This window comes from Triplophysa rosa, linkage group LG2 (assembly GCF_024868665.1).
Source record: "Triplophysa rosa linkage group LG2, Trosa_1v2, whole genome shotgun sequence".
In the NCBI taxonomy this organism is placed as follows: domain Eukaryota; kingdom Metazoa; phylum Chordata; class Actinopteri; order Cypriniformes; family Nemacheilidae; genus Triplophysa; species Triplophysa rosa.
In genome coordinates, this window is record NC_079891.1 from 23,369,654 (window position 1) to 23,385,799 (window position 16,146).

The window sequence follows — 16,146 nt, forward strand, 5'->3', positions numbered from 1 at the left end:
TCCTGAACAGGGAATGCTGGACCGCGCTCACGGGGCACTCGCCGGTTTGACTCACTTTTAGTTCAATTCTCACTAAAGTTCATAGACTTAGCTTACATGTGATGGGGTTAACTAAAATTGTATTAATTCGCAGTGTCGCGCATCTTAACAGGACTATGCGAGTCAATTTATGTAATGGCGATCTGAGGTAACAGTTGCTGGTCATCTAAGTTACATCACTAATGTTAGTTAAGACACTGTTGCCTTGCAAAATGTTACAAATTCTGCTCATTTCAATAAATATTTACTTAAAACGTAAAACACGTACCTTTAAATTGCTCCAACCAGTGGCTTTGCCCCATTGTTCTTTATAAAAATGAAAGTTGCGTAGTACACTCAACGTCTTCAGGGCGGGAAGCGCGTGAGCCTCTTCAAACAACCCAGCGGTGGGCAAAAACAACCCAGCACATTAACCCAGCGGGTTTAACCCAACACCTGGAAAACTAAAACTACCCAAAAAGTGTTTAACATGTGGAAAAATAACCCAAAAAAACAACCCAACGGACTCAACCCAGCGTTATGGGTTAAAAAATAACCCAGCCATTTTTAGAGTGTAATTCACTGATAATTGTTCTAATTGATATGTGACATAGGTCTGTTGCAACATGTAATTGTGCAGAATTTTATTCATTCGTGTTATCTATACTGCTAGTGTTTGATATTAGCCATTATTTTTATTTATTTCGTTATTTTTATTAATTGTCATTTGTTGCTACATATTGTGGAAAATGTTTATTAGTTATTTATAATGTTATTTATTAACATGTTACTTATAATGCTTGTTAATGTTTGATATGAAACATTTTTATTTATTATAATTTAACAATTTTCTTTTATTTAAGCAAATCTATAAATATTGCTGCTACTGACTGTAAAAGTTTAAATTTTTATTAACAATTATTTTTACAGTCAAATAAAAAATTTTTTTTTTAAATAAATGTCAATTGTCTTGATTGACAATGAAGCACAGGAGAAATTAAGAATAACCCAGCAAGAATAACCCAGAATTAAACACATGAATAGTTAAAATGACTACATTTGGGGTTTTTTCAATAACCCAGCATGCTGGGTTAAAATGTGTAACCCAGTGTGCTGGGTTACTTTAACCCAGCATGTGTTCTGTCCAATATTTACCCAGCGCTGGGTTGCCAATTGGGTTGTTTTTAACCCAGCCATGTTTAGAGTGAACGTTCAGTTAATAATTCACAAAAAAATAATTTTACCCCATACATTCCCTTTAATATTTAAACCGATATCTCAACTGGTTTGCTTCTTTCTTCAATGAAAAGGTTTGCTCCACACATTTCCCACAAATTGTGTATATGAGTTCCTACCATCTGTTTAGGTAAGAATTAGTCTTTAGATTGAGGGCTTTGGGAGTTGTTTATTTCCAAACCCGGGCTCTCTAGAGAAGTGATTAATTGGTCTTTGAAAACATATCCCTCTCAATAACTCCTGGCCTGGGTACACACGGCAAGGCCATCAGGGCAATTTTAGTAGATTTAATCTGACGTCTCATATGAAAGTTATCGAACGCTGACCGCTCTAATAGGTTTGAGTACAGAGCACTAAAGAGGAAGTTTTGCTTTTTCATCTCATTTAGCAGGGAGAATGTTCTTCCTGGAACCCACACAAACAGAGGATCCTGACTTTCTTTTCTTTGTGTAATTTTGACACAAAATAATCAAAAACAAAAGGGAACCTAATTAGATTCTTAAAATATATCTTCTTTCTTCTGTCATCTTCTGATAGAATTACACACAATTATGTATTTATAACATTATGCTTAAAATTAAAGGAGGAGAAGACCTGGCACTGCTACTACAATAGCCCTTCTGAGAAGCTCATGATCAGGCTCTTCTTATTGATTTAATCTTCTCTTTAAACCAAATGGGATGCTAAATGGGAGGTCCTTCAGGCATCAGCTGTTGGTGTCAAAAGGTTGTCAAAAGGTCTTAAATTCTAATGAAGATTCAACAAGCAGCACAATAAATAAATTCAGCTTTCGCACCAGTTTCCAAAACAAGGTCAAAATAAACAAGGGAAAGCTTTATGGAAAAATTATATACTGCAATCATACTCATTTCAAACTGGAAGGATTCGATCATGCGGTTTTGTCTAAAATTAAATCATAACTATAAGAGTAAAAATGGCTCTGCTGTTCTTAAATGCATGCGCATAAGATCATATGCTATATGAAATTTACCATGGGACTAAATTAGCATTATGGACCGGAGATAAACCAATGACAGATTTTCGCACTGAGCAATGGGAATGGGACACGGGCAAGAGCCATCTGTTCCTTCCGCTGCTTCACCTGTCAATAAACACAGCAACAACAAAAACAACAATCCCACAATCTGTCGATATGTTTCAATCAGTGAGCAGTGAAACCGTCAGTTTGCAATTAACCCTTGTAGAGGAATTACAAGAGCTATACATTTAAAAGATCACTACTGTTGCATTGAGACAAAAATGTATGCGTTATAAAACATATAGTTCTTGTGCTTAAATAAACATCTCCTTAAAATAGTACCAAACCAGTGTAAAGACCATTTCTGAGCAGCGAGGCACAGAACCACAACCCAAACACGCTTCAGTGACGTTCCCTGAAGACTTCTTGTTTCTGTTTATTTACATTTCCAACGTTGATTTTACACACAAAAACTGATCTGGCTTGATCTCATACTAGTTTTAAAACATTATTTTAGCACATAAAACAGGGAAAAAAACGAATTAGCATACTTAAAGTCTCTCTCGCATGCATGTATAACGATGATGAATATTTGGGGGAATCCTCAGGCTAAGAGATTAGCATTAGGAATGTGTTAAAACTTGAGTCTTTCCACAGACCTCTGATGCATTTTTTATCTCGTTCTCTGTAATGGATGCTCAGAAGAGCCTGGAGACATGACTAGTGGGGCGCAGTGCCGATAACTGGATTTCGAACTTCACACACAGACAAAAATACGCTGCCAATGAGCTCAGATGAAAGGGTTCACATGTGGCTTGAATCACAGAAATCAGACCCCTTTGGTTTTAAACACAGTTCAGCTCAGGCTACTCTTGTTGAAAAGCAATACAAAGTATTGAACATTGCAAAAAATCATGTTTTACTCCTTACATTTATGTTTTCAATATGCTTGAAACAGTAACTGTTTGATGGTATTGTGTATTTTAAAGGAACTTATGATGGATTTTCACTATAGTATAAAATAATAGCACACCATAATCAATTCTTCACTCACCACAATTATGTTATGCACTGTATTCATATTCATTATGCGAAGTATTCATAGAAAACGTAGTAAAAACATAGATAAATCACACTTTTGTTAACAAATTGTTGCACTTTGGTTATAATTAAACTATAATATCATACAAGACATTGAAATCTAATAAATGATTACTTGCACAAATGCACTTTATATGGTTTTGAGCACCCTGAACAACCAGTAATGTCTGAGGCCTAAGATTTTGGGAAGGCTTTTTAGGCCTGCTTTGACCTAAAAGTGAACCAACCATTGTTTAAAAGCTTGCACAAGTTCTGAGGACTTTCCACTGTGTATGAGTATCCGTAGTAATGGTCTTGGTCAGGTAATATTGGTAAAAACATGTTTTTCTGTAACATTCGGAGACTGGTATCAAGGAGAAAAGTAAGCGTACCTATTGTATGTAAATTTATTTTAAAAACTAAATTACGAGTGGTCCGCCACAGATAGAACCATACCGTGTTGCTTAGGAAAACGCGGACGGAATAGAGGAATCCAGGCATAAAAAACAGAATTTGCTGTACAACACGGAATGACACAGAATGTGGCAAATGTATTATTTCCTAACAAGAAATTAACGCTGAACCGCTAACAGCTAACAAAATATTCAGATACTGTTTAAATATGTATTCTGCTTGTTTTGCGTTACCGTGTGTGAAAGAGTGGTGCGGTTGCGTGTACTGAACGCATTGTGATTGTGAAGCTTTCAGCGCCAGCGTTTCACTGCACGAGGACACGAACACATAACAAACACCATTTGCGGCGATCCGTAAAAATAAAAGTCCGGTTAACTTGAACAAGTTATAAAACACTCACATTTGACCACACCACCCCCCTTGAATTTTTTATAATTCAACCACAGAATATATTGTTTACTTTAGCAAACTGAAGTAAAATTGTGCTACTTATCATAAAAAATTTGAACTTAATTTAAAAATAGTACTTAAATTTAAGTAGACCTAAAAACAAAAGAAAAATATACATACCAGTAAGATACTGGTTTATTAACATAACTGTACATTATACAGGCATCGGTTATAGGTATTGGTATCGGCGAGTACCAGAAAAAAAGTATCGGTACTCGTACTCGGTCTTTAAAAAATGGCGGACGAAATAGGATTGGCTAAAGAAAATAAGAGATAACAGGACTTTACCTGATTGAAGTTTGTGTATAACCGTTGATGCAAAATGCTGTATCTTCAGATGCTTTGTGGACATCTCACTTTGTTGGCACGAGAAAATAAAGTATAATTCTCTTAACATCTGGACCTTCTTAGTTTGTGAAATTTTTTCGAAGTTTTAGACTGATTTTCCTCAACAATGGCTACTGTCATTAAAAAAAATCATCTTTTAAGCCATTAAATAGCAAATTGATTATTGCAAAAAGATATACAGAGATATAACCTTTTTAGCTACATAGATTTTCTGCTTGCCTGTCAAATTTAAGACAGAGACGATATGATTGCGCCCTTTGACACTGGGAATTATTTATGCGAACAGAAAGTCTCAGAGGTGGCAAGCATGAAAACCCAGCGGGGGGCAGGAACACAAACCAGATCTGTGGCCTTTTCAACAGCCTTGGATACAATCTCACAGCTAACTGACAACCGCTAGTTTGAAGAGACTCGAGCTCTGCTGTACAAGCCCAATTACCGAGAGATTTCATACAAGCGCTTAGGGAGGTGTACATATCCTGTTAGCTCTGAACTGGGAAGAGGTAAGGAAAGAAAATGCAATCAGTGCTTCAGTGGTGTAGTCTACGTGATACGCAGGTATACGCCGTATACCCACTAGAAAAGATCAAGAATTTCCGTATAACCACTTAAAAAAGCGCGAGGATACGTGACACCTCGTTTTGTGTCAGAAAGGTGCGACACTGACTTTTGGACTATTATTGGTGCAACCGGGAGATATGAAACAAAAGGAGATCATGAAAGGCAAGCATTTAAACAACTATTTCAGTGAATTTGTAAGCCTGCCCCTGAAGCTACTGCCTCTTCGAGTGACGCTGCAGCAGGTGTTACAGAAAATGAGCCCGACGAGGTGCTATACGCTGTATGCGGGGTATCCCTCTGTCGCGATAGCTTCCCGGCGTCGCAATCGCGTTTCTCTGTTCGCTGGTGTATTATACTTTCTGCTGATAACTCACCCACACTTTTAAAACCACTGCCTATTCTTTAATAAATGAGCATATTTGTTATCATTAACATAACTGTAAGTGGATTGTTGGCATATTAAATTGTATCTAACTAGCGTATCTAAAACGTTAGTTTGTGTGGTGAATCAATAAATGAGGGAGAAAGTAAGAGAAAACTTATACTACAATGTTCATAGTTGTTTTAAATGATAAGAGATGAGAACTCCTGGCCAGCTTCGTGAAAGTCAGTCTAGAGCAGTGTTGGGCAAGTTATAGGGTTGTCACGGTACCATAAACATGTCTTACGATACTATACCAGCTGAAGTATCTCGATACCAAGTAGTATCACGATGTTGTGCCATATAATTCAAATCTATACAAAAAACACAGATTTAGATGAACCATTTTGTATTTACTATAGTACACTGTATTATACTTTGCACTAGAATATGTTGTTGTATTAACTGTAGTAATTGGATAAATTGTAGCAAATACATTTAAATTTAGTCATTTGTAAATACTATAAATACTGTAGTATACTTAAATATTTACTAGGATAAGACTCAAAAACATTAGTATCTATGAGTTTTAGTAGTTTACTGTAGTAAACTACTTCAAATGTGGGACAAATTTAATTGATCGTCTTTATAAAGGTAAATATTAGGCTTACTTTAAATGCAGAACTAAAACGGTGGCGTCAATTTTCCACTGAGTTAGTGATTCATTTAACCAACTCGTTCAAATCGCCAATTTGAATCATTAACGCGTCCGAGACATTCAAAACACACATTCATTTTGGAGATAAACACTGCACAAAGGCAGATGTAAGTGTTCAAATAAATATTAATTAACTACGGTACTACGATACTACCATTTCAAAAATAGAGGCATCGCGGGTATTTTGAAGCTTTAGCATCGCGATGCTACCGTAGCACCGGTACACTGTACAACCCTAGCAAGTTACTCTGAAAAAGTATTTAATTACTAGTTACTAATTACACATTCAATAGTGTAATTAGATTACTGTACAAATTACTCTCTACAAAAAGTATTTAAATACTTATTACTAATTACTTTCTATATCTTATATCAACCTTGATTAGTTAAGTGAGTCAAGGATAGACATAAAACGACTCTCAATTCATTCAAATAAATCATATAAAACTACATAAAGTACAATTATTAACTGACTTGTATAACAAATGTGAGAAAGATACATTAATGCATGCATTTTAAAGTTAGATTTTGAATTTTAATGTCAATTCCACTATTGTATACATTACACAGTATTTAATTCAGTTACATCAGAAGTAACTGTAATTTAATTACAGAACAAATAAGAGTAATCCCTTACTTTACTTTTTTAAGGGGAAAGTAATTAAATTACAGTAACTAAATACTTAGTAACTAGTTACACCCAACACTGGTCTAGAGACACTGCCAGCATCTATAAGTGCTTGATAAAGCTGCACAAATGTTCATTGTTGATTGATTATTATAGTTAACTGTCAATGTCAATAATAGGCGCAACTTGTACTCATAACTAAGCGTGACCCAGTGTGTGAAAACTAGGCTAAAAATCAAGTTATTAGTGACAAGCATCAAAGTTTGATTTTAACCATTTATTTCAATGTGATTTACTGTGAGTCTTTGACATGGCCTTAGTCAGTCAAAATCAAACTAAATTAAAATCTAAAGATTACACTTTCACCGGATATCCTTTATTTTGTTGGTTGCCCTGCTGAAAAAATAATAGAACCCTGCCCAATACACAATAGATGCAGATGGGAATCAATAGAACACCCATTAATCCCAAAGACATGTTTTAAAATTTTGTAATAGAAAAAATTGTGGTTCATAATGGTATTTTAATGGAAACCACTAGAATTTATGTAATGGTTTCTATTTTTTAGCAGGGTGGGTTTATGTAGAAATAGTAGGCTATATCAAAAAATAAATTACTTTATAGCTGGGTTTTCACATGGATCACAAATGTGCATTGAAAATTGCCAGCTGATAAAACCTGTGCTTTAGGGATTGTATACATATACCGTCTAAAGGCCAATTTATGGTTCTGCGTAGGACCCTACGCAGACCCGCGTACCCTGTGCGTACCCTACGCCGTAGCCTGACACGCACCTCTCCAAAAATGTAACAACGCGTCAACTCAACGCGGACCACAAGCGCTGTGATTACTGTGAGTACAACCCTTTGAAAGTATACTTTTTTTCAACAATATCTAAATGAACACACATAAAAATCCAAAATGTGGACAAGACTAAGTTTAATATAACATCTGTTTAACTTCTAACATGAAAGTAAGGTTAATAATATAACGGATTACACATTTTTCTGTTTCGATCAGCTCCAACTCCATTAAGATGCGATCAGCCTCCATTGTCTTTGCATACACTAGCATACACACAAAACATCGGCGAAGAAGAGCAAACCCGTGAAAACACAAAGAGCCAACTAGCGTTTCGGCGGTGTAATTGCAGTACGACGCATACTCTCAACGCAGAACCATAAATGTTCACGACGGCGTCGTCTACGTACGTAGGCTACTGCTTAGGTCCTACGCAGAACCATAAATTGGCCTTTAGGCTAAATGAAACACTTAACTGGCTGAGAGACAGTGATTAACAAAACCAGCAAGTCCCCTCATTGGCTATTGAACTTGCTTGCAATAAATCTTGATTACAGAATGCTCTTGATTACATATAGACTAGACGTACTCTATGCATTCGTGAGTGTGGTGGAGCTCATGGGTTGTCGATCTGGGACGGGTGAGTAGGCTGGGAGGTAAAATCAGAGTATACACACTACAAAAAACTAGACTACACCACTGAATAGAAGCTAGGGCTGCACGATAATTTAATGCAATACCACTAAATCCTAGTGTAATCGAGCTGGCTGCAATATGCAATGTGTCGATATTTTTTTTAATGCGTAGCTTGTCCGTTAAGCACGGCTCTGGGATCAGTAGGAAATGCTGCTCGATCTAAAAGCAGTGCGAGTTTGAGTCGCTTATAATGTGCATTTGAAAAAGCAACACCTGTCAAACATGATCATTATAAATATACTTTATTATCATAAAAATACCTGATGAGGTTTGAGTAACAGTGATAAAAGATGTCCATAGACATTTCCTAGATTCTAAAACACGTTATGGTCTTCTTCTGCAGTTGTATTTGGAGTTTCCGCATGAGAGCGCCCTCTGGCTTTCGGATGCAGCAGCATTTTCCCGTACTTCACTCAAAAGTTGTGCATAAATCACGTGATATTTATCGTCGGATATTCGTGATAGCCCTAACAACACCTATGTTGTACATATCTCTTCATCTTTCCAAGAAACACACCGGCATGCCAATTAAGACAGGAAAATAAAGAAGTCACGGACGATTAGATGCAGGTGCGTGAGAGCGCTGCGGTCGACAAGACCTAGCGGACTGGATTATTCTCATGTGTGTAGGGGAAACACAGACAAGCATCAAATACACGTCAACACACCTCGGGTTTCCCGGAATCCCTTATTCCATAGAGGAGCCTGGGGATTCATTGAAGCTCTGTGACAGCACGAGGAAGGAACGCTATGTTTGAGAAACAATATAAACTATGGTGCAATAAATATTTACATTTATTAAAGGGATAGTTTATCCCAAAATGACAATTCAGTCATCATTTACTCACCCTCTTGTTATTTCAAACCTGTATGGCTTTCTTCCTTCTGCAGAACACAAAAGAAGTTCTTTTGAAGAATGTTGGTAACCGAACAATGCATTGGTTTGGTGTCCACCAAAAAAAGTGAATGAGTACCGCCGTTGTTCGGTTACCAACATTCTTCAAATTATCTTCTTATGTGTTTTGCATAAGAAAGCAAGTCATACAGCTTTGAGGATGAGTAAATGATGAGAGAATTTTCCTTTTTGGGTGAACTATCACTTTAATAAAACACTATTATTCAATCCAGTATTGCAGCTTCTTGATATTGCTTGATATTGTTTGCTCTACGTAGATGTAAATACCTGGTACTCTACTGTGTTAGTCATACACAGCACACTTTTTAAATACTATAATGCTGACGAACAATGATGGATAAATCCTGGTCAATATTCAGTTCTTACAGCGCTCTTATCTGGGGATGAGAGTGCTATTGGTCAACAAACTGCATCACTGAAAATCTATGATGCAGATTCCAGTGATGACAAAAGGCCTCAGCGTTTATGCGAGATCACAGACAGTGAGCAATAGAATTAAGTCAAGGATTACAGAGAACACATGGAGTGAGTCTGTAAGCAGACCAATTCAGCTCACAATTGCACAGTAATCTCACCTTTCATCAGAAGATGACATCCCCAGAACAATAGATTTTGCTGTTCACACACACTCACCCCTTGTTTATACAAAACTCAGACGTGTTGATTGCCACGACCGTTTAAATTCAATGCGACTGCGAATAATGTCTTTCTAGAAATGAATGCACACGGTTGATTACACCAAATGGCCAAATACAAGCACTGAACATTAAAATCTGATTAGGCCTAAATCAAACCTGATGCATTATGGGTAACAAATGCATTTTATTATAAGGCTTAACATTCTGGATGTGAATACCAAATCTTAACTAATTAGGTACATTAATAAGATAAGTTAGTAATCTATCATCCTTTACCTGCAACATATAAACCGATACAGTATCCACCTCATTTTTTAACGTGGAAGTAAACGATGTGACGTACTTCCTTTTTGTCTTGAAACTTCCGTTTTATTAGCTGGCCAGTGGAAAACAATGGAAGTGGTGTCGCGGTATCAGGCTTAACACCATTAAAACAGCTCTGGTGAATATTTTTCACACCTGCGATGTATTACATCTTGGGAGGATGAAATGGCCTGATATATCATATGAAGATATATTCAATTAATTTGCATTTTCTCTCGGAGTTGACGGGTCTCCGATGCGCAGCTATAAAAGCACAGATACATAAGTTACCAGTAACCTACATGCACTGTGGGAAAGTCGGTGGAAATTTGTACATGACATAGACCACGAATTCGTGTTTTTAAAAGAAGATGTGAATCCCAGTCAAGTGGAGACGGCTGGTTGCTCTTGCATCTTTCTAAAAAACAACTCAAAACATAATAACCAATAACTGTCTGTTTTTATGTCTATTAAATAAAAATGATTTTGTGTTTTTCATTCTCTCCCTTGTTTTATTTCATCTTTAATCCTCAGAGTAAGACGGCTTGGTAAACTAGGCTTTCAGTACTGTTTAGCGTGTTTACAAAATGTTAAATTTGATTCAGATAAAAGCGTCTGCAAAATTAATGAAAATGTAATGTTCTGTAAATGTTAACTTAGTCATGCAGCTGCGATCCACGGGCAGGAAGGTTTGCTTTAGTCTGTTAAGTTTTAAACTGCTAAATACATATAAAAATGCTAACAGCTAAATTTTAACTCCTGCTAATATTATTATACCACTATTTGCATGCTGTTTATTTAGTCGTGCTAAATATGTTTTGATTATACATAATTTATGATATATAATAATGATATTTTTCTACATTTATTGTCACTCTCACCATAAATGCCTGCCTTTGAACGATGTTTATTAGTTATTGTAGTCAAGAAGGTGAATTGTCCAGGAGAAAGGGCATTCAGTAGGCTAAAATAATGAATGATGGATGCAGATCATAAGGTGAGCGACATCCAGATTCTGCTCTGGTGCGTGGATCAAGGTAAAGACATTTTTTGCCGTGTACTGGGCTACCGGCTATTATGGCAACCTCTATCTGCACACATTAATCTCGTACCTTTGGGTTCCATAATAAATATTAACTAGCCAGTCAAAACAGCACACTTGTCTCACTCGCAATACGACTGCCATTTGCTATAGTGGCACACCGGAAGTCTAAACACAAACAGCTCAAAGATGGCGGCGCCCACATTTACACCAAAAATAAGGTGGATACATATCTATCATAAAACACCATTATGTTGCCCTTCCTACACTTAAAGGGAAAGTTCACCCAAAAATGAAAATTCTGTCATAATGTACTCGCCTTCAGGTTGTTTCAAACCTGTATAAATTTCTTTGTTCTGCTAAACACGAAGGAAGATATTTGGAAGAATATCAGTAACCAAACAGATCTCATCCCCCATTGACTCCCATAGTATTTATTTTCCCTACTATGGCAGTAAATGGGGGATGAGTCTGTTCGGTTCCTGACATTCTTTCAAATATCTTCCTTCGTGTATAGCAGAACAAAGGAATTTATCCAGATATGGAACAATCTGAGAGCGAGTAAATAAAGACAGAATTTTCATTTTTGGGTGAACTATTCCTTTTAAAAGGGTTGTTCTCAGTCTTTTCAACTCTCTCTTCAGACTTCTTGAGAGACTCGACACGTCTCTACACTCCAATCCTCAGTGCCTCTCTCCCGCCCGCACAAATATTTGACAGGGGGGACAACAAAGGTTCTCATAGACTCTCTCTCTCTGCGCCCCCGGCCCGCTCCGCTCTCTCTGATTATCTCTCACTTTCTCCCGTCTCTCTGAATGTCTCTCAAGTCTCTGACAGTAGTAACACTGAAGCTTCGCTCGCTCAAGCTCCACGAGCACAGGAGAGAAACCAGAGGTGAGGATTCTCTGTGTGTGTGGAGGAGCAGCACAGAATTCTCCAGTGTCTTTTATTGCTGAATCAGAGAGCGCTTTTCCACCATCGCGCCGAATCGTTCTAAGCACAGTCTGAAACGGTTACAGTTATTTTTCCTCGTGACCCTGGTCTCAGCTCGGAATCATGCTAATGAATGCGCGCAGAGCCGTTATAGCTCAGTCTCTTGTGTTTACCAAGGCAGCGCGTGATGCGTTTGTGTTTACAATCTAAAAATTTCCATTATCAGCCCTGCGGTGGAAAATGAAACCATTTACGTACCGGCTGGCATGGATCGGCACGGAGTGGAACGATTAAGCAACGAGAACGATTCGGCGCGATGGTGGAAAAGTGCTCAGAGTTAACCCAAAGCAGAGGTGACATGACTGTCTTTTCCCCCTGGCAATCAGTCTTCACACAACCAAGACTAAAACAAAGACAAAGATACATAACAAATAGGGAAAAATTGTGTTGTTTCCTATTTTCAAATAACATCACCATTGCAAAATAATGATCATTCTATAGGTTTCCCTAAACTCTCCTCTTGTCTGCCATTGGTTGGCCAAACAGACACCCCCACCCCAACTTCGCGTTATTGGTTGAGCCAATGTTGCCGCAACGTTTTAACTGTGTTGCATCTCACGTGCACTTTATATCTGATAAGCTAGTAAGCAGAACTCAAGCTGCAACAACAATAAAATGATAACAAATTCTGTCATTCATTTTTCTGTATAAATGACCCGCAAGAGACTGTTCTGGAAGGCTGGACTCCTATCTAAAACACAAAAGACACTGCCTGGACTCACAATCCCAAAACCACTGCCTGTATCCAGAGAAGTTTGATTTACTTGCTCTCGTTCTAATAAAATGGTCTGAAAGGCACGAGACATTTAACACACACAGACAAGGAAAGGTTGCTAAAGTGTCGTAATTATTCTCTCACATCCAGCTCTCGGGCCACTGTGACATGATCAATTCTGCAAGTGGCTTATATTTGAAGAATAGTCTCCTAATTGACAAGTGGAGGGTCTGTGAATGCCGTTGTTTACATTACATTCAGTCCAGGCACATAATTGTTCTGAACAGTAAAGTACAGCTGCACTTAACCATATTATTTTACTGTACCGCATCCCTTTTTCATAACATTCCGGTTTAGCTGAGGTCTGAGGATACTGTGAAATCCTTCAAGCACAGTAGAATCAATAGAGTCATTGGGGATTAGATTTACTGAGCATGAAGGGAAGGCAATCTGGTGCATGTTACAATATCAATCCAACAGGTCAATTGCACGTATTTATTCCAAGTATAATATAATAATTACAAAAAAATAACAACATTTATTATTTGATATACTGTATACACCTCCATGCCCTTTGCATCTTTGGTACTCAAAGAATATAATGTAACCGCCAATAAGAAACCGCCCCTTCCTCTATCAACACTGAAGTAACCAGATGCATTGTTACAATAGCAACAGTCTTCTTGTATAGTGTTTGATCTCACTGTCACTATATATAACCCCAACAAAACAATGCTGATATGATACTCACATATCAACTTGGTCGCGTTTCTTTTGTTCAACAATCTCCGGCGCGTGTCCGATCACAGCTTTCGCATTTTGAAGTCGCTGTTGATTCGGGTCAACCCAATGAGACTTCAATACAAGAAAGTTTCTCTCTCCTAAAGGTATCAAGCTGTGAAAGATCACCTCTGTGTATCGTGGAACTGAGTCTGACAGCTGGCTTGGTCGATTTCAGTGCTTTAAATCGCTCACCGGGTCTGGAGAATCGAGCACGTTTTTGTCCGTTGTTTCGTTGAATCTCTGGACTATATTTGGCGACGTTATCTCCGCATCATTTGAGTCCCTTGTGAGTCAGTTTGGTGGCATATATGGTCTCTGCCCCATCCCACTCTCACAATCTCTCTCTCTTCCGCACTTGCTGACAGATCCCCGACCGACCGCTCCAAACACCGCACGTTCACATGCTGTCTACAGCTTCCGCGTTCTGCGTGACGAGCAACGTAACGTAGACTATCAAGTAAATTGCACGAAATTAAATTGCGTCTCTTATCGCGTGCAGCATTGCGACGCGAAGGGAAAGCTTGGATGAACTTCACAATCCATCAAACATTTCCCTTTTGTTACACTGCGGTGGGGTCCTAAACACCGCCGGTTAATGTTCGTTCAAGCTTCTGGGAATTCCCTAGTTATGAGTTGGGAGTTACGATGTGCGCTCGCGTTTGGTTGCAGCAGGATTTATATGTCCCTCATCGATCAAAATTATATGTCAAGTTTTGTTGCTTTTAATAAAATGTAAGGTTTGAGGTCATCTGTAAGCTAGCGTGCTTCAAAAAAGCCAATGAAAATGACAATAGAAAAATGCGATAAATAAGACGAAAGAAAATGAACAATTTAAACATAAGCGAACATAACGTACTGTTGCTCATGCGTACAGAAAGCTTGAATTTTGATGACATCATACTGCATTTCAGCCTCTTATCAAATATACTCTCTAGATCAGGGCTAGTCAACTGGCGCCTTAACATTTCAAATAAGTGGAGAGACTTTGAGAATGGTGTGCTTTAAGAAATGTGCATCCTGAGACGCCACGCCTTTGAAAGTCCAAACGCTACATCGCATTCAATACGAAAGTAATTCCCGCGGCTCATAACGATTGACGTCTTATAAAGCTGATCGGTCTGTCCAAGAAACGTATGTTATTTGCAATGCTATAATCGGCAATCCACAGCCACAGGCAGTCGGTTTGCGCACGCGATAGGTCGCGTTCCAAAACGCGTCTTGTGCCCTTGAAAGTAACTGCAGGAAAAGTACTACACCACGTGAACTGTTGTCTCACATAAGAAAATAACGATGTTGTTTTTATCACTGCATTCATAATGTATAATTTAAACAGCTATATTTACAAAAACAGATGTTTGTCTCCTTCCAGAACTTGCACTTCAAAGGATCTGCCCATATAAGTGCGTGGGGCACATGAATGCGATTGGGGCACATGAATGCGATTGGAATTCACCCGAAGATTCGATAATAGCGTTCAGTTTCTTGCACAGACTGATTGATTCGCTTTATTAGACGCCAGTTTAACGTCAGAGGGGCAGGGATTACTTTTATGATGAATGTATTAGCGTTTTTGACTTTTTTTATTTGACTTTCATTAATTCAATATCTTCATAATTATCTTATAAAAAACAATACCACCAACATCTTGGAAGTAATGGGGGACTGTGGGTGAGTAAATTAACAGCACTTTCATTTAGCGTATTAGGGAATATAAAATACAATTAAAAAGACAATATCCCTTTTAATTAAATATCATTATATTTAATATATACTGCATGCCATATTTGTGTACATGTTATAATATAGGTCCTGTAAGTAACAGCAACAAAAACAGTATTAAAGGAACAAAATGCAATAAATAACAGAAATACAAAATAACAGAAGAAATTATGATATGGGGAAAAACTGGCCCGCATCCTTATACTTTTGGAATCTGGCCCTCAAAGAAAAGTAGTTGAAGACCCCTGCTCTAGATTAATAAATGTTGTCTAGAATCTGAAAATACAATGTTTGTGTATTTTAAAGTGCTATGGAAAACGGCCTCGACATTTCAAACAGCACTTACGTGTAGAGATGAGAAAAAACAAGGTGCTAGACACCCACATAAATTAACATCAATTCATCAAACATCATTGTTCTCACTGTTTTTATTTTTTGTAGTAACTGTTTCATATTAAATCTGAATCAGGGATCTATTAGACTAAACTGCTTATACAACTGTGGTTGTAACAAGCTGTCAAATGTGGCTTTTCAGTAAACAAAACATAATTGGTTATTTAAAAGGGGGGCGGGGCTACTCGGTGTATCTTGCAATGTCTTCCTGTTTCAACTGAAAATGTCAACACATTGAAATAAAGCTGTTTTCCAAAGGGCCTTTAAAAATATTATAATATGAGTAATAGTATGAGTGGCAACAATTTCTTTTAAATGTCTACCAATTTTCTTCTTTTAAATAAATTGCTACTT

General features: G+C 37.6%; 1 protein-coding gene across 5 annotated transcripts in view; it reads right to left on the reverse strand.

Moving 5' to 3' along the window:
• The window catches only part of camkk1a (calcium/calmodulin-dependent protein kinase kinase 1, alpha a), an 81,554-nt gene extending 67,327 nt beyond the window's left edge, over positions 1 to 14,227 (reverse strand). For 4 of the 5 annotated variants that reach the window (XM_057359857.1, XM_057359811.1, XM_057359829.1 and 1 more), the window contains exon 1: positions 13,649 to 14,227. The gene's annotated coding sequence lies outside the window, so the exon portion shown is untranslated. The remainder of the gene's footprint in view (positions 1 to 13,648) is intronic. The other variant, XM_057359839.1, reaches the window with a different exon arrangement.
• Positions 14,228 to 16,146: the final 1,919 nt, after the last annotated feature.